Source organism: Mustela lutreola, chromosome 1 (genome assembly GCF_030435805.1).
Source record: "Mustela lutreola isolate mMusLut2 chromosome 1, mMusLut2.pri, whole genome shotgun sequence".
In the NCBI taxonomy this organism is placed as follows: domain Eukaryota; kingdom Metazoa; phylum Chordata; class Mammalia; order Carnivora; family Mustelidae; genus Mustela; species Mustela lutreola.
This window is the reverse complement of record NC_081290.1, coordinates 244,408,855-244,414,854: the sequence shown is the minus strand read 5'-3', so window position 1 is coordinate 244,414,854 and position 6,000 is coordinate 244,408,855.

The window sequence follows — 6,000 nt, the reverse complement described above, 5'->3', positions numbered from 1 at the left end:
CTTCATTTCTCCTTCCAGTCTTCTATCTTTCGGTTCTGCGAGCTTTTTATATCCGTCTTTAACTTACTTCACTTTTTCTAGCCTTTGACACTAATAACCACTCCCTTATTTAAAAAATTTTGTTTGCTGTTAGTTTCTAGGAAATGTCTCTTTCCTGATGTCATTTCTTTTTTTTAAAATTAAGCTTTTAATTTTAAGTCCCTTATAGTTAACATACTGTGTTATAGTCGTTTTAGGTGTACAGTATAATGATTCAACCCCTCCGCACAACTCCCAGTGCTCATCACAGGAAGTGCCCTCCTTAATCCCCATCACCTGTTTCACCCGTCCCTTTACCCATCTTCCTCTGGCAACCGTCAGTTTGTTCTCTATGGTTAAGGACTTATTTCTTGGTTTGTCTGTCTGTCTGTCTCTCTTTTCTTCCCTTTGTTCGTTTGTTTCTTAAATTCTATGAATGAATAAGATCATAAGGTATTAGTCTTTCTCTGAATTATTTTGCTTAGCATTATACTCTCTAGCTCCATCCGTGTTGTTGCAAATGGCAAGATTTCATTCTTTTTTATGGCTGAATAATATTCCATTATATATATAATGGAATTTTTTTTTAAGATTTTATTTATTTATTGGACAGACAGAGATCACAAGCAGGCAGAGAGGCAGGCAGAGAGAGGAGGAAGCAGGCTCCCCACTGAGCAGAGAGCCCAATGCGGGGCTCGATCCCAGGACTCCGGAATCATGACCTGGGCCGAAGGCAGAGGCTTTAACCCACTGAGCCACCCAGGCGCCCCTAAAATGGACTATTATTATAATATATATAATATAATGGAATATTACATCTATTCCAGGATGGCATATGTATATGCCATCCTGGTGTCATTTCCAGCCTTCCAAAGCCTTTAAATCCTCCCCGTGTCTCCTTCACTAATTCCTCTCCCTTCCTGCAACCTTAAATGTTCACTGCTTTCTTGCTTCTATTTTCACTCTATATCTACATTCTCCCCATAGGATCTCATTTATTACCCATGGCTTGAGCTATCATTCACCTGCTTACAACTCACAAACTTCTATTTCCAAATCTGTCTCCTCAGTACTCCGGACCTAAAGAGTCAATTGCCTGATGCACGTCTCCAGTTGGATGTCTCACACTGTGTCCCAAACAGAACTCATTATCTTCCCCAACAACCTGATCTGTATGTTGGTTCCACCACAGTGAAGGGCACTGACATCTACCTTTCTTCTCAAGCTAGAAATACAGAAGCCATGCTCAACTATTCCTTTTTTCCCCTTCTTACCCCCATACATGTAGTGCAGCTAATTCTTGACTAGTTCCTCTCCTAAATACCTCTTTTCTTCAAACCCATGCCCTAGTTTCCCCACATTCCTGTTGTTCACACCTTCATTATCTCTCACCCAAACAATTGCAGCAGCCTCTTTATCTGGTCTCTGGGTAAGAGTTGGGTGCACTGTGGTCTTTACGAAACACCAAGGAGGTCATGTCACTCTCTTGCTTAAAAAGTTCTAATTGTTCTCCGTCGCTTACAGGCTAAAATCCAAAACCTTTAGCCTGACATGTACAAGGCTCTCAGAGTCTGCCCCCAGATCCCCTCTTCAGCCCTACCCCCTGCTTCTACCAGCTGTATTCCCCCCAAATGCTGCTTTCCCCTGACTTCTTATGGCCTCTTATTTCTACCTACAAGGTCCTGCCTCGTTTTCTCTGTTTGACAAGTAGCTTCTCATATTTCAAGTTATGCCTTTAACTGTCTCCTTCTTCGGGACCCTTTCCATGGAAGCCCTCAAGAATGGGGTCCCCTCATTCCTCCCAGGCCCTACCAGTTCCTTCACTCAGTCAGGACTGCACCTGTCACGGTGGCCTGTGGTTATGCATTTACCTTCATTTCTCCTACTAGACTGCCCACTCTTCACAAACAGTGGCCGCCTTATTCCTTATGTATTTATCTCTCTAACAAAGGCTCATGACGCTAGAACTCGGTAAGTGCTCAGTAAGTGTTTGTATAAAATTTGATTTCCTGGGGCACCTGGGTGGCTCAGTGAGTTAAAGCCTCTGCCTTCGGCTCAGGTCATGATCCCAGGGTCCTAGGATCGAGCCCCACGTCGGGCTCTCTGCTCTGCAGGGAGCCTGCTTCCTCCTCTCTTCTCTCTGCCTGCCTCTCTGCCTACTTGTGATCTCTGTCAAATAAATAAATAAAATCTTTAAAAAAAAAAAAAGATTTGATTTCCTAACTGAGGTCTCTAGTAAGCTTTACAGGGCCCCTGGACTTCTGTGCTGTTGTATGGAAAGTTGTGTGTTTTGAGGGTATTTTCTTGGGAAAAAGATTCATTCTTGTCACCAGATTTTCAGAGAGGGCCTGATTCACAAAAGTTAAGTACTGCTATTTAGGGAGAAGGTAGGACTAGAAAGTTGTTTTAGGAACTGACTGAAACTCAGTCAGAGCCTTCACTTTGCCCTGGGACTGGGGTGCCTGCTGCTGCTGCTGCTGCTGCTGCTGCTGCTGTTACTTTGCCCTGGGATGAAGACAGAGATGGAGGGAGGGTGTGCAGCAGCTCTGGACCGCAACGGGGAACAGTCAGAATTCTCAGGGCCTAGGACCTTCCTCTCCCCGCCGCCCTGTCTTTCTCACTCTCCTTTTAAAGATTTATTTATTTTGGGGAAAGCACAAGAGCAGGAGAGGCAGAGAGAGAAACTCAAGCAGGTTCCACCCTGAGTGCAGAGCATGATGTGGGGCTCGATCTTACGACCCTGAGATCACAACCTGAGCCCAAACCAAGAGTTGGATGCTCAACTGACTGAGCCACCCAGGTGCACCTTGTCTTTCTCCTTCCTGCTCATGATTTTGCTACCAGGATGAAGGCAAACTTAAAATTCAAACACACACACACACACACACACACACACACCCCTCTGCATGCACAGAAATATGTACACACACACCCCCCAACACACAACCAGGTATACACAAACACACATGTCCACACGCACACAGATAAAGCTGCACGCACAAACCAGCCACATACAAATGTGTACGCTGGGGTCACATGCAGCCTCCCCCATGCAAGCTAGCCAGCCACACACATAGAGACAGCCCCACATGTGAGAATCACCCGACCTTGGCTCCCGCCCTCCCTCCTGCAGAGAGCGAACGAACGCTGCCCCTGGCGTCTGGCCCAGGGAGACAGCCGAGTGGAGCCATCTGTCAGGCTGAGGTCCCTGCACCGCCCATCCTGCCTGAGCTCAGCCAGTCGGCACGCGGGGCACGCAGCCTCGCTATTCTCTCTGGCTGAATCATGCTGAGTGAGCTGGCCCGGCCAGAGTTGATCAAATCGGAACAGAATTTTGGCAAAACAGATGACTTGTGAGCTTGGCATTTGTGGGCCTGGGAGGTGGAGACCTGTAGGGGGAGGAGGGAGGAGTGGAAGGAGGTAAGGAGAGAGGGAAATCGCTTCCGGATACACTGAGAGACAATGGAGAATGCTAGCGAGGCCGTGTGGCAATGGGACTTGGGTGCTGGAGGCGAAGTCAAGAAAAGTGATTCATGCTTCAGCTTTGGCGTTAATAGCCATGGAGTTTTGAATATGTTCATTTACCTCTTTGAGCCTTTGTTTCTCCTATAAAGTTGACCTAATGAAATCATCAAGCGCACAGGGTTGATAACAGAATCTTACAAGACATCAGTGAAGTGAGCACAGTGCCCTGGCACATACTGGAACTCAACAAAGAGGGGCTGTTACAGTCAGAGAACATGCGAGTTTAAAGAGAGCATGTATGGGTGCCTGGGTGGCTCAGTGGGTTAAAGCCTCTGCCTTCGGTTGAGCCCCAAGTTGGGCTCTCTGCTTCGCAGGGAGCCTGCTTCCTCCCCTTTCTCTCTGCCTGCCTCTCTGCCTAGTTGTGATTTCTCTCTCTCTCTGTCAAATAAATAAAATCTTAAAAAAATAATAATAAAGAGAGCTTGTAGACCAGCAAGCCCAGGCCGATCAGTCCTAGTAACTACCTCCACCCCTTCCCCACTGGGCGGCCAGATTGACTACCTGACATGGTCTCCCTTATCTGCAAACCAAATGCCTTGATCCACCTTGCCTTCTAGAAGTCTCTTGTGAGGCTTCCTACTATTCCTCACACCCCCTGCTTGAATCGGAGAATCAACATTGCCCCTCTGATATCAGTCTTCACCCCTGCACATCTCCAGCTGTTCAGCCCATGCAGCTCCCGCCACTCCCATTATCTGATTTGGGTAACAATCATAAAAAGGAATAGCGGTCCTGGGGCACCTGGGTGGTGCTGTCGGTCGAGCGTGCCACTCTTGGTTTTCGCTCAGGTCAAGAGCTAATGGTCGTGAGATGGAGCCCCGAGTCTGCATCAGATTCTCTCTTTCCTTTTGCCCCTCCCACTCATGCTTTCTCTCTCTGAGATAAATAAGTAAATCTTTAAAAAACAAACAAACAAACAATAACAGTCCACAGAACCTTTTTAGGTCTAACTGAGCTAAAAATTTGCAAAGCAAATCTCATTTGACCCTCACAACAACCTTATAAAGTGAATACTATTATTATCCCCATTTTACAGCCAAAGAAAGAGAGGTGCCAAAAGATTAGGTAATCTGCCCCATGTAAGACATCGACTATATGTCATACCGTTATCTCACATTCTGCTAAGAGACACTGGCAATTAAATCATGTGATGATGCTGAGATGCTCTGATTCAGGGACGCTTAAAATATGGGAGTGAGGTGTAAGGAAAGTACATTACAGAATCAGTGAACTATAACAGTCATAGCTTAGCTGAGATGTGACCTCTGAAAGCCTGACTGCCCCCAGGGCCTATAGCCTACTGTCCTGTCCTCAAGTCCACATTCATGGAACACTCCATGGAGCAGACATTGTTCTAAGCGCTTTTTTTTTTTTTAAGATGTTATTTATTTATTTGACAGACAGAGATCACAAGTAGGCAGAGAGGCAGGCAGAGAGAAGAGAGGAGGAAGCAGGCTCCCTGCAGAGCAGAGAGCTCGATGCGATGCGGGGCTTGATCTCAGGACCCTGAGATCATGACCTGAGCCAAAGGCAGAGGCTTAACCCACTGAGCCACCCAGGCACCCCTGTGCAAAACTCTTTTTAAAAAACTTATTACTGGGTGGCTCAATTAAACATTTGTCTTTGGCTCAGGTCATGATTCCAGGGTCCTGGGACCGAGTCCTGCATCCGGCTCCTTGCTCAGCAGGGAGCCTGCTTCACCCTCTGCCTGCTGCTCCCCCTGTTTGTGCTCTCTCTCTTTCTGACAAATAAATAAATAAAATCTTCTAAAAAAAATCCCTTATTATTGAAGTCTAGCTGACATGCAATGTTACAGAGTTTTAGGCCTACCACACAGTGAACTGACACTGTTCCTTAGTGCTCACCATGATACGTGTAGTCACTGTCTGTCACCACAACATTTCTACAATATTATTGACCATAATCTCTTTGCTGTACATTTGCTCTTCATGTCAGGCAGTATATTATCTCATTCAGACCTCACCTCAATAACTATCCTATGAGGGAAGCACTGTTCTCCACTTTGTTTCTAGATCAGGAAACTAACATTCTGACAAGTTGTGTAATTTTTTCAAGGTATCATCGTAACTCATGAACCTGAGATTCAAAACCGGGCCTGTCTGACTCCCAAGATGTTGCTCTTAACTATCGTGTGCAAATCAGAAAACTCTCAGCCTCCACGGTTCCTCCCAGAGTTTCCTCCCAAGGTCTCCTCAGGTTGGCTCTGGGGCTGAACCACAGCTCTTGTTCTGGTGATTCCCATGCCTAGAATTGGTCTTGCTGGGGATGGGTGGCAAGTGGGAGCACTGTCCTGGACTCTAGAGGGCTTCCTGGGCCATCTTTCTCTGGGTGGGAAAGGGGAGCACTTCTTAGATTGGGCCTCAGTTATGCCATTGGTAACATGGAGAAAATAATCCTACTCCTGGTATTGCTGAAGTTAGTACATGCTTCTTTGAG